The 13,882-nt window shown below is 36.7% G+C and overlaps 1 protein-coding gene across 6 annotated transcripts in view; it reads left to right on the top strand.

Moving 5' to 3' along the window:
• RGS6 (regulator of G protein signaling 6) overlaps window positions 1-13,882 on the top strand; it is a 645,323-nt gene that overhangs the window by 459,686 nt on the left and 171,755 nt on the right. The gene's annotated exons all lie outside the window — the stretch shown is intronic.

The raw sequence follows: 13,882 nt of genomic DNA, 5'->3' as shown, positions 1-13,882 counted from the left end.
CCTGAGCTAGAGAGAGACCTTGTCTCCAAAAAATTGAAAAGTTAGAGAGGCATGGTGGTACTTAAGCTATACTGGCAGCTACTCAGGAGGCTGAAGCAGGGGGGATTTCTAGAGCTCAGGAGTTGAAGGTCGTAGTGAGCTATGATGACACCACTGCACTCTAGCCCAGGTGACAGAGCATGATCCTGTCTCAAAAAAAAAAAAAAAAAGGACAAAGCTTATTAGGGACAAAACCAAGACTGGAATCTAAATTCCTCACTACAATTGCAAACCATTTCCACTGTTTCATGCACAAACTTATAGACTCTTGAATTGCAACCATTTCCTAGATGTGCCTGATGCATTCCCCCGAATGTGATTTTCACTTGTGTAGCTTGTTTTTTTATCATCTTCCCACATTTATCTCCAACAGCTTGTCAAATTTGGGAATCAGTATAATCCCTGCCAATGGCTCTCCAGCCTATGTTTTAATAACCTCTAATGATAAATGTCATCATCTGTCATTCCATCGCTGGATAATGTTGACCTTTTGAAAACTTCTTCCTCATAATGAACTTACCTAACTCCCTCTTATTTCAGTTCATTAGTCCCAATTCTACCTCTTTCTTATAATCAAAGAATAGAGGAATGAGTTTGATTAAAATTACACTCACCTAGATTTTCCTTATGAATTTTTATTGTATAAATAATTTTCAGACTTTCATTTTGCTTAGCTCAACACATTTTTCATAAGTACATTTCTGTCGTTTTTTATGGACCACAAATTTATTTTTAATGATTTTATGTTAACACAAATACTTAAAAGACTTTTCAATATGGCTTCTTATGAGTACAAATTGGATACTAAGGCTCCAAATGGCCTGTATAACTTAAGCTGGTCACTGTGTGCCCTTGAGCTAGTGTCCAGCCTCTTTGCGCCTCAGTTTTCTCATCTATTAATTGATAAGTTTGAATTAAATGACATTTGTAGCCAATTACGGCTTTGATCTTATGTGTTTCTTCACAGGATATGTATAAAGGCCTGTCTGAAGTTAGTGCTTTCACTTTTCCTTTTGATGTTCTAACTGAATCTACTCCTAAGTTAATCCAGGCCATCAGTTTTGTCTTAAACTGCCTTAACCCATTTTCTATGGATAAACAGAATACCACAGACTGGGTAATTTATTTAAAAAGTATTATATTCTTACAGTTCTGGAGGCTGGGAAGTACAAGAGCATCGTGTCAGTGTGTGGTGAGGGTTTTCCCATGGAAGTGGAAGAACACATGTAAGACAGGAGAGTAAAGGAGGGCTGAAGTCATCCTTTGATATTTAAGCCACTCCCATTATAATAGAATTAATTTATTCATGAAGGTGGAGATATCATGATTAAATCATCTCTTAAAGTTCCCACTTTTTGATACTGTTAAAATAGTAATTAAATTTCAACATGAAGGCCAGGCACAGTGGCTCATGCCTGTAATCCTAGCACTGTGAGAAGCTGAGGCAGGTGGATTGCTTGAGTTCAGGAGTTGGAGATCAGCCTGAGCAAGAGCGACATCCCATCTCTACTAAAAATAGAAAAACTAGCCAGGTGTCATGGCAGATACCTGTAGTCCCAGGTAGCTGAGGCAAGAGGATCACCTGAGCTCAGAAGTTGGAGGTTGATGTGAGCTATAATGTCATGGCACTCTACCCAGGGTGACAGAGTAAGACTCTATCTCAAAAAAAAATTTTTTTTTTAACATGAATTTTGGAGGGGACATTCAAACCATTGCACTTTGGTTCTCCCAGATCAGAAAACAAGAGGACCAGGTGAGGAAACCAAAAAATTATCCCAAGTTAGTCAACATTCTTAGTCTTTATTATTCTCTTTCTGCTTCTACATCATTGAAAGGAAAAAAACCTAGGAAAATGCTGCAAAATAGAGATAACTTACTGGGTGCATGTGGTAGGCTGAATAACAGCCCCCAAAGATATCCACTCCTAATTATTTAAATCTATAAATGTTGATAAAAGGTCTTTTTTTTTTTTTTTTTTTTTTTTGCAGTTTTGGCCAGGGCCAGGCTTGAACCTGCCACCCCTGGTGTATGGGTACAGCACCCTACTCCTTGAGCCACAGGTGCTGCCAATAAAAGGTTGTTACAGGTGTGATTAGGTTAAGGATCTTGATATGGGGATATTATCCTGGATTATCTGGATGAGCCTGAAATGCAATCACACGTATCCTCATAAATGATACATGAGGCTGGGCATGAGAGACCAAGGTGGGAGAATCACTTGAGGTCAGGATTTTGAGACCCTGTCTCTACAAAAAATAGAAAAATTAGCCAAGCATGATGATGCACACCTGTAATCCCAGCTACCTGGGAGGCTGAGGCAGCGGGATCACTTGAGCTCAGGACTTTGAGCTTGCAATGAGCTATTATGACACCACTATACTCTAGCCAAGGCAAGAGAGCAAGACTCTGTCTCAAAAAAAAAAAAAAAGTGAGAAAGAGTGAGAGTTAAGAGGAAAATATGATACAAAAGAGGAGAGGCTGTGCAACCTTCAAGGCAGAAAGTTGAGAGATGTGACCACAAGCCAAGGAATATCAGCAGCCACAAGAATCCTCCCTAGACCCTCCAGAGAGAGCATAGCCCTGTCAACACCTTGATTTTGGCCTTCTGTGAGATGGTAGATTTCTATTGTCATAAGCTACAAAGTTTCTGATGATTTATTAGAACGGCTATAGACAACTAACATAGTAACAAAACTGCACTACACACATTCCAATGTGAAGCAAATAAATGATAGAGTACTTTTTTTAGAAAATTGACATGTTAATCGTTGAAAAAAGAAACAAGGAAAAGGTTACAAATCATTTTCTTCCAAAGTTTAGTGGAGAAATATAAATTTTACAGTAATAACATTGAGAGCAAATTGCACTGACATAAACTTATGTTGTATAATTATTCAACGAGTAGTCAGCTTAAATTGCTTAATGTTATAACACAAATCTTATTTGTCCACGTCTTAATGTAGTTTAAAATATCTCTCAGATATCCTAAGTAATCATATTATTTCTACATTTGTGGTGAATTAAGTCAATTAGAAGTACATAAAATCTAGTTTATTTTTAATTAGCATGCCAGAATTTTTATATATATTGTTATCTTCAAATATTCACTTTGAGAAGTGGCACATTTATTTCAAGAATGCTTTCATTGTTTTGATTATTTCCAGATTTTCTCTCTGGTAGGAGGTTTTAAAGCTTCTAAAATTTGTTTAAATATCTTCAACAGAAGAAAAGTCATAAATATCATATCCATAGATCAATATAAATAATCAAAATTTATTTGGGGATTTCTGCTTTGGGGAATAACAGACTAGTCTACACAGACCAATTTTCTGGATGAGAACAATTATCAACTTGATATGATTGGAGAGTTAACAAGGGCATGAAGAATTACTGAACCACGATTCATGATACTATAAACATCCATAGACATATCGTGGCTACGGGGGCTGTGTTTTCCTTGGGGACATTTGACAAGCCAAGAGAGAACCTGTGGGACTATCTGTGCCTTTATTGAGGTCTATGGGCAGTTTCCCTTAGGCTTTCCTTTGGGACTTGTGATTGGTTAGTTTAAAGAAACCATGTGGACAGGGGAGAACTTCTTAATATTTACATGACTCTGGCCAGGCACAGTGGCTCACACCTGTAATCCTAGCACTCTGAGAGACGGAAGCTGGAGGATCATTTGAGCTCAGGAATTCCGGACTTGCCTAAGCAAGAATGAGACCCCATCTCTACAAACAATATAAAACCCATCCTGGCACACCTGTTGTGGTGCACACCTATAGTCCCGGTTACTCAGGGGGCTGAAGCAAGAGGATACTTGGAGCCCAGGAGTTGAGTTTTCTATGAGCTATGATGATGATGCCACTGCACTGTACTCAGGGCAACAGAGTGAGACTCTATCTAAACAACAACAATAAAAAACAAGACATGGCTCTGGTATTGGCCATTATGTCAGCAGCTGTGGGCTGTATTGGGTTTGAGTCAGCCAGATGAGGAACAAGTGGGCTCTGTTGCAAACCACAATGAGGGAAAAGTTTTAACTAGGCCAAAGGTGACAGACAAGATACAACTTGGTGAATTTAGGCCTAAAAATGATTGCTGAGGAGGCAACTATAACAAACCCATTCATGACAGGCCGTGATTATCATTTGCCTCCAAGGGGCAGAGAGTATATTGTGATTGGGACGGTGCATGCAAGGGAATACTGGAGTGTTGAGAAAAAATCCTTTATGTCAATTGTGGTAACATAATCTTTTAAAAAATAATTTAAACCATACACGCGGTATATGTTTCAATTTGTTTGTTTGATTTGTTTCATTTATAGTCAATTTGGTGAATGAAGTCTGCAATCAAACAGAAAAATGCCAATTTTGGTTTAAATAAGATGTGACTCTGAGGCAATGAAGTTCTTTTTCTTGTTATCTTTGAACCCCAAAGAGGGTTTCCAAAACCATTTGTGGCACCCAAGGGCAGTGGAAAGAAGGGTGTGAAAAGATAATGCTTAATTAAATATTGATTTTGCTGTGATTGCTTTAACAAATAGAACTGCACATACAATAGAAAAATGTATGCATTTTTTTACTTTATGAGGTTCATTTTAGTAACAACACCCTGAAATCCTGTCTAGTTAAAATTATGAAAGCAAAAGGCATAACTCTGACGTTACTGGCCTTTATGTCATAAAAATCTTACTCTAAATGTCACATTAATTCATCTTTTCTACATTTTTTCTTGTGTTTTTTCCCCCTTTGAGAATAAATGCTAAGTGGAATAAAGGAAGGAAAAGACAGATTATTTATTAAAATTGAAAATATACCATACAACTCTGTATTTATGCATTTCTACAAAAATATTCTCTTTCTGATGAGTTAAAATTTGAGAAGAAAATAAAATCCAGAATTAATGTAACTGACCTGGGGTCACTGAGTCTTTTTTAAAGAAAAAAGTCAGGAAACTGCACCATGCCCCATATTAAAGGATTGTTTTAGCAATGACTACAGATTTATTTGTGTCAACTATCATAACCTGGAATTCCAGACATTAAAATGGTGGGAAGATTTTAGCAAAACCAAGTTACTGGCAGGAAGCCTGTGCAAAGATTGTGAATATGGAGACAATTAATTTTCAGCCTCGCTCCTTGTGCAGTTTGTTTTGTTACTCTGTTCTACTGAGGACAGTGGTACCAGATAAAGCTTTAATTTATGGAAACAAAAAACATTTTTACTGGCATGCTAAATATTTCTGGGATGTATTATAAATATAAAGTTTAAAAAGGGACATTTAGAAGTTGTTACTGTGTCATCTAATAGTCTTTTCCCTCTCTTAAACATGTTGGCTTTAATAAGGCATGTTTTGTACAAATAAACTTTCATTCTACCTTCAGTTGCAGCCAGAGAAAATTTGAAGTGATTTTTATATAAAACTTGGATTAGAACACTTAGCCTAGTTTTTGGTTCTAAGACATCATTTTCTACATCCAAAAACAATACCATGACCAAGGATCTTCCACAGACTTCTGATATATATATATATATATATATATATATATATATATATATATATATATATATATATATATATATGTCAGATAGCTCCCTGGAGTATTATTTTTCCTAAAAATTAATAACAGAAACATTTATTGAACTTATCTTTAATACCATTCATCGACTATTGGTATTATCTGAAACCTCTCGCCTTTAATCCACATGTATACCAGCAAACTGTGCTGAATGTGGGTTGAGGAGTCAAAAGATGGCACCCTGCAGGTTTAGTTTCTAGATTTTCCTGAACAACAGTGTCTGAATCCAAGTATTTCCTCCCTCTAAGCCAAATGAGGAGAGCTCCAGGAGACTCTCTGGCACAATTGGGGGTGCAACCAGAAGGAGTTATTAACCCTTCTCCCCAGTTGGATTCCTGCTGATCTGTTGGACCCATAGCTTTCCCCTGATTCTGCTGCCAGAGAGGAAACATGGGAAGCTTGCCAGGTGCCTCTTGGAGTTTATGCTTATATGTGATCTGAAACTTATATCTGCTTCTTGAAGCTTAGAAGCAGGTAGGGCAGCCCTCACCAAAGAGGGACCTCATGTTATATGATGCTCCTGGAGAAGGATATGGGGTACTGTCACCTTCACCCCAGGATCTCTGTGAACCATGGAGCCGGAATGGAAAGATCACCATGGAGACTGAAGAAGAAAAGATAGAGATTAAATGAAGGAGCAGAGCCCACCCTGTTCCACTGCATGGTCCTCTAAACAAGGCTGGTAGAAAGGAAAGAAGTAAGAGTTCAAATGGGATTTAAATTTCAAAGTGAACTACATTGCAAGTGACCATAAAGGTAAAAGGTCTGGCCCAGATGTCGTTAAACAAGAGCATAGAGTGTTTGACTTTTTTTTTTTATTTTTTTTTTTTAGAGTGTTTGACTTTTAATGTTTGAAAGCAATGGTTAGAGAAAAGCAGAATCATTTCCTATTAGTATCTTATTGAATTCATATCATTTAAGAAGCTGGATATAATGCCTAATGATGAAAGGAGACTAGAACTTCTCTTTATGATCATTCTGTTATAGCCACTAGATATCAGAAGATATCGTTTGTACAGAACACTGGCCTGGTGAAAAACCAAGGGAAATCTTTGGAAGCCTTGAAGTGGAAAGTGAGAACCCAAAGAAGTAAACTAGTATGGATTGGCATTTTCTCATAGGACATCTATCCATCCTGGGTAGCCTGGGCTCTGGATTTTAAAGCCCATGTAGATAAGTGTCAAGAAAAATATGAGTTGGGGGCGAGAGTCATCTCAGAAACTCACAAAAAGCAATATCATTAGGTGAAGAAGGTGGGGAGAGGGAAGATTTAGAGAAGATCATGGAAATAATTGTTTTGGCTTTCATTACTAACAGAGTGAAAGAAAGAATAAAAAAAATCTGCCTAGATAATTCCTAATTCCAAATTCTAAGTTTCCCCTTGCTGGTGTGTCTGACTAAACCCCATGTGGCCCCCAAAACTCAAGCAAAGTATTTAAACTTTCTCTGTATCAGTATTGCCCCCAGGTACCTGGCAGAAACAAACACATCTCCTCTCTGGAGGAACATACTTTAAATATGGACCACAAAGATTTCCAGATAAAAGCCAAAATCACTAGAAACATAAGAAAACAAAAGAACATCAGTGAAAATTTGCAGAAAGCACAAATGACAGAATCTAACCCATAATGATTGCAGACATTGGACTCATCATATTCAGATTATAGAATAATTAATAGACCAGATCATAAGAAATTGCTACTTTATTTTATAGATCTGCAATTTCATATATTTAACCTAATATTTGTAAAAAAAAAAAAAAAAGAGATCGAGGTGGGGGTATTGGAAGTATATTGAAGGATAAAGGATTCTCAAAAAGATTTAGGAGCTTTGACAAGGAGCCAAATTGAATTTCTTGAAGTAAAAAATGTATTTGGCACTAGAGACTTAATAGAAACATTAAACAGTAGACTTGGCACAGCTAAAAAAGAAAAAAAAAGAATATATCCTAGAATGACAGAGACATAAGTAATTTGAAGGGAGGGAGTTAAAAGATTAGCAGAAAAGAGTGAGAAAATTTAACTTCTAATCAAATTTTGAGAAGTAGATAATAGAGAAAATGGGAAGGGCAATTCTTCCCCATTGTCTCTATTATTTTTTTTTCCTCAAATTAAAGACATAATAGTTTCATAATTGATTAAAAGCATCAGTCCTCATATTCCAAAGTCAAACAGTTTCTAAGCAGGATAAAATGAAAGCAAATTGACGTATGTCTAGCTACATTAATGTCAAATTGTAGAAGACAAAATATTCAAAATAACTAGAGAAGGACACCTGAGCAGCTTTGTGCCCATGTCCCCAGCCTGAGAAACAGCTTTATGGACTATCTTTGGCAGACACACCCCTAAGGCTCTGAGCAGCTGGGTGCCCATGTCCTGGGCCTAAGAAATAAGCCGTGAGTCACCTCTGGCAGGCATGCCCCAAGATCAGCTGGCTAAGCAACCACTTGCTAATGCCCCCAGACAGAGTAGCCCCATGGCTCCAATCCCAGTGAGCCAGGTTCCAAGTTAGCTGACCAATCATGTACATGCATGGGCCTCCAACCCGAGAAATAGCTTGGCAAGCCCACTCCTGGCAAAACCACATCACCACTACCACCATAAACTCTTCTAGCCTAAGATAAAATTCCCATAAAAATATAAAAGATGTCCTCCTGTACCAGAAGGAAAGTATCATTATTCATCAAGGACAGGAAGTTGAAGTCAAGGGAAATCTACACAAACTTTTTAAACTAATCCTTACCTTTTCAGTCACTTCTCTACCCAATTAACTACCCTAGCCCTAGTCCCTTTGCCTTGTCACATTTTCACAATGCTCTACTCTTTGTCCAATTCAGTATAAGAATACAAATGTGCAACACTGTGTCCTTGGGTCTTCATTTCCTTATGAGGGCCACTGTACCATGTAAAACATCTATTAAATAAATGTATATGCTTTTCTCCTAAAAAAAAAAAAACTCTTCTAGCCTAGCCACTGAGACACTCACAGACATCACCAGCTTGGATTGTAGTTAAAGAAACTACATGAAGACTACACTTTTGCATCCACCTAGAACCCAAGCAAATACCCTGCACCAAACTAACACCACAATACACCTGCAAATGAATAAAATTTTCCCTATGAAAACTATGCCATAAATTTGGAAGAGGTAAGTATTCCACCAGATGTGTAGAAATAAATGTAAAGTCACATCCAACATGAAAAAGCAAAGAAACATGACACCTCCACAGGAACACAATACTACTCTCTTAATACATGAAATTCCAGAAAAAGAAGTCAAAATAATAATCTTAAGGAAACTCAGTGAGATACAGAGAATATAGATGGACAATTCAATGGAACCAGGAAAACAGTAGATGATATAAAAGATAAATTCAACAAGGAGATAGATGTCACAAAAAATAATCAAACAGAAATTCTGAAAAATTTCTGAGCTGAAAAACTCAATGAATGAAATTAAAAATACAATCAAGAGCTTCATGGCTGGGCTCAGTGACTCATACTTATAATCCTAGCACTATTGGAGGCCAAGGCGGGAGGACAAGGATTGCTGGAGGCCAGGAGTTCAAGACTAGCTTGAGCAAGAGCAAGACCCTAGCTCTACAAAAAATGGAAAATAACCAGGTATGGTTTGGCACACCTATAGTCCCAGCTACTTGTGAGACTAAGGCAGGAGGATTGCTTGAGCCTAGGAATTTGAGGTTGCAGTGAGCTGTATTGACATCACTGCACTCTAGCCTGAATGACAGAGCAAGACCCTATCTTAAAAATGTGTGTGTTTGTGCACATATGTGTGCAAGAGCTTCAAAAATAAACTAGACCAAGAAAAAGAAAGACTTCCTGAACTTGAAGGCAGATCTTTTGAAATAGCACAGGCAGACCAAAAAGAAGGAGGAGGGGGAAAAAGGGGTGGGAAAGAAAGAGGAGGAGGAGGAGGAAAAAAAGAATTAAAAAGAATTTTAAAAGCCTACAGGATTTATTGGACACTATTAAACAAACACATATTCATATTGTGGACATGCCAGAAGAAGAAAAGGAAAAATGCATAGAAAACATTTAATGAAATAATAACTGAAAATTTCTCAACTCTTGGGATATAGATGGACATCCAGATCCAGGAAGCTCAAAGAACCCCAGACAGATACAAACCAAATGGCACCCCTCCAAGACACATTGTACTCAAATTGTCAAAAGTCAAAGACAAAGAAAGAATTCTAAAAATAGCAAGAGAAAAGCATCAAGTCACATATAAGAGAATCTCCATTAGTCTAATAGAGGATTTCTCAGCAGACACCAAGGAGAGAATTGGAACAATATATTAAAAATACTGAAAAAATTTTCCAGCCAAGATTATGCCCAACAAAGCTGTTCTTTGAAAAGGAAGAAGAAATAAATCAGACAAGCAAAAGCAAAGGGAATTCAACACCACTAGATCAGCATTACAAGAAACAGAGAGTCTTACATTTAGAAGTAAAAAGATGATAGCTACCATCATGAAAAAAATGTGAAACTATAAAACAAACCGGTAGAGCTGATGCAAAAAAGATAAAGGACTCAAACCTTATCAGTACAGAAAGCCACCCCATCATACAAAGAGAGGATTTAAGAAACAAAGGATGTACAAAACAACAAGAAAACAACCAATAAAATGAGAGTTTTAAATCATCACTTATCAGTAATAACCTTGACAGTAAATGGATGAAATTCCCCATTTCAAAGATAAGGACTGGCTGAAGGGATTTTAAAAGAATAAGAAAAAGACTCAAGACTATGCTGCCTACAAGAAACTAACCTCACCTATGAAGACACACATAACCTGAAAATGAAAGGATAGGGAAATATAATTCACACAAACAGTATTTAATTCACATAAAATAAAAAATATATACATAACAACTACAAATATATATCTGCCTAACACTGGAGCACCTAGATATATAAAGCAAATATTGTTTCACCTAAAGGGAGAAATAGAGATAGAGATGTTGATGTAGACTTCGACATTCCACTCTCGGCATTGGACAGACCATCTAGACAGAAAATAAACAAGAAACAACACATTTAAGGCCAGGTGCAGTGGCTCACACCTGTCATTCCAGCACTCTGGGAGGCTGAGGTGGGCAGATCACCTGAGCTCACAAATTTAAGACCAGCCTGAGCTAGAGTGAGACCCCGCCTCTAAAAACAGCCAGGTGTTGTGGTGGGTGCCTATAATCCCAGCTACTCAGGAAGCTGAGACAAGAGAATTACTTGAGCCCGGTAGTCTGAGGCTGCTGAGAGCTATATGGCCATAGTACTCTAATGGGAGAAACAAAATGGGACTCTGTCTCAAAAAAAAAAAAAAAAAAACACATTTAAACTATACTAGAGACAAAATGAATTTAAAGACATTTTACAGAACATTCCACCTGACAGCTTCAGAATATGCATTTATTATTAGCCGATGGAACATTCTTTAGCACTGACCATATGTTAAGACACAAAACAAGTTTCAAAAAATTTTTTAAATTCAAAATCATATCAAGTATCTCTTTTGTCCACAATGGACTAAGCATAGAAATACATAGCAAGAGAAATATTTTAAATTACAAAAATATATACATATATTTTTATGTGCATGATGCTCCTAAGTAAATAACCAGTGAGTAAAGAAAGAAATTAAATTTAAAAAATTTTTGAAACAAATTAAAATAGAAACATAACACCTATAGGACGTAGTAAAAGCAATATCAAGAGGCAATTTCATAGCAATGTATAGCAATAAATGCCTATGTCACAAACTAGAAAGATGTCGAATAAATTACCTAATGATGCTTCTCAAGGAACTAGAAAAGTGAGAACAAACCACACCCAAAATTAGTAGAAGGTAAGAAATAATAAAAATCAAAGCATAAATAAATGAAATTGAGACTAAAAAAAGTCAAAAAAGATAAAAACAAAAAGTTGGGTTTTTGCAAAGAAATGAAAACAATAAGCCTTTAGCTAAACTAAGAAACAAAGACAGAAGGCTCAATAAATAAAATTAGAAACAAAAAGATGTCACAACACATACTATGGAAATACAAAAGAATATTATTTGTTCATAGTAGAACAACTATATGCCAATAAATTTGAAAACCTATATAAAAGACATCTAAAAATTAAGAACAAACAACACCATAGAAAAATGGGCAAAACCATGAAAAAAACACTTCATAGCAAGGGAAGTATCCTGATGAATAAGCCTATGACGATTGTTCAATGTCATTAATAATCACGGAAACATAACTTAAAACTACAGCTATTCTGGGATACAGTGGGATATCAAATCAAGGATTCTGACCATGCCAAGTTTGCATAAGTGTGTGAGGCAAAAGGGATGCTAATCCACACTGGTAGAAGTCTAACTGGCAAACCGCATTAGAAAGCATTGTGGCAATGCCTTTCCAAGTTGAACTCATACATATTTTATGACTTGGCCTTTCTGCTACAAGGAATATATTATAGAGAAGCCTTTGTGCAAGTGATCAAGGACATTCATCTAGCAGCATCGTTCATGTTAGCAAAATTCTGGAATAATCTGGGTATGGCCTTTGGCTCTAGAATGGAAGGAGAAAGCACATTGTGTTCGTATACACTTATATACCACTGTAAAGATGAATTCGCTATAGGCTCTAAAATGGATAAAATTCCAAAACTTACTGAGCAAAAAAAATAAATAAATAAGCAACAGGCTATCTCATGATCCCATTCCTATAAAGTTTAAAATCAGACAAAATTAGCATTACGTTATAGAGATATTACATATTTGGCGAAATGGTAAAAATACGAACTCTAATAAAGGGGCTGTCTTTATTAAATAATTCAGTTTGTATTAAATAAATAGTTCGTAAAAATACAAACTCTAATAAAGGGGCAGAGTAGAGAACAAGAATGCTTAAGGGTGGAGGTATATCTCAAAGTAGACTCATCATGTTTTCTTATATTTACCAGGTGGCAGGTATGTGGATAGTCACTTTATTATTTTTAAATATGTCTATACTCTATACTTTTACATATGTGCATGATGTATTTCACAATGAGTTTTTTCAGGAGTTTACAAATGTATTTGCATGGACACTATAATTACAACCACATAAAAATTGTGTGTGCCTGCACATGAGTGTGTGTGTGGATGGGTGAGGGAGAAAGAGTAACTTTAAAGGACTAGCATGAGGCGGGACTTAGTGAACACATTCACTTACAGAAGATGAAGCTGACTTTGCTGTGCTTTTGGATTATACCCCGACTCATAAATCTTACTTCAGGCTTTCAGTAGACAGGACACTATTGAAAACCATTCAACCTGACGTATTTTGGACAGGCTGTGTTAGTTCAGGTAGCTATTATGTGTTTCATACACACTTGCCAAGCATTGTAAACAAACCTGCAAATTTTTCATAGTAGAACCTGCAAACACATCCTGACTGCTCTCTAGTTACTATCCACCTATTCCTCTTATTAACAGCCATAAGCAAGCAGTATTTTTGCCTAGAGCTGACACCCTCTCCATGGATCACGGATACATCTCTAAGGTTGTGAAGGAAAAGAGAACTTCATCATCTCACCTAAACCCTTGTATTTTCATCCTTCGCAAAGATGGTCATTAATCCTCCAGTGGCAAACCAAGGCAGGGTTGTGGGTGAAATCCACCCCAAATGGAGAAATTAAAGTGGCAGGGGGATGATCTGGAGAGAATTCAAAGAGAATAATAAAACAACAAAAGTTGGTTGTTTATCATCGTGAAATTCTGGTTTATTATCATCGTGAAATTCTAAACAATATTGATATTAAAGTACCCCTGCCTGAACGATTATTTTGTTGGTCTAAGAGTTTTTAATTGCTGCAGTGACTATTGAGGTCTACTAATATATATGCAAGCTTAAATTAACATATTTAAGAACATGGCATTCTACATGGCAGTTAACTCAGAGAACCTATAATTTACAGCAACTCCCAACACTCTCAGCCACAAGCTCTCATTTTGCGAGTAAGCACCTAACAGTTTGGAATTGGACACAGTTCATGTCTCAGACTACACTTTTTAAAAAATAGGTTAAAATAAACACTGAGCACAAGACTGGGTGCAGTGGCTCAAACCTGTAATCCTAGCATTCTGGGAGGCCAAGGTGGGTGGATTGCTTGAGGTCAGGAGTTCAAGACCAGACAAGACCTGTCTGTACTAAAATTAGAAAACCTAGCTGGGCAAGGTGAAGGGCACCTGTAGTCACAGCTACTCAGAAG

Source organism: Nycticebus coucang, chromosome 9 (assembly GCF_027406575.1).
Source record: "Nycticebus coucang isolate mNycCou1 chromosome 9, mNycCou1.pri, whole genome shotgun sequence".
Lineage (NCBI taxonomy): Eukaryota > Metazoa > Chordata > Mammalia > Primates > Lorisidae > Nycticebus > Nycticebus coucang.
Note: the sequence above shows the minus strand (reverse complement) of the source record. Positions and strands in the feature narration are given on the sequence as shown.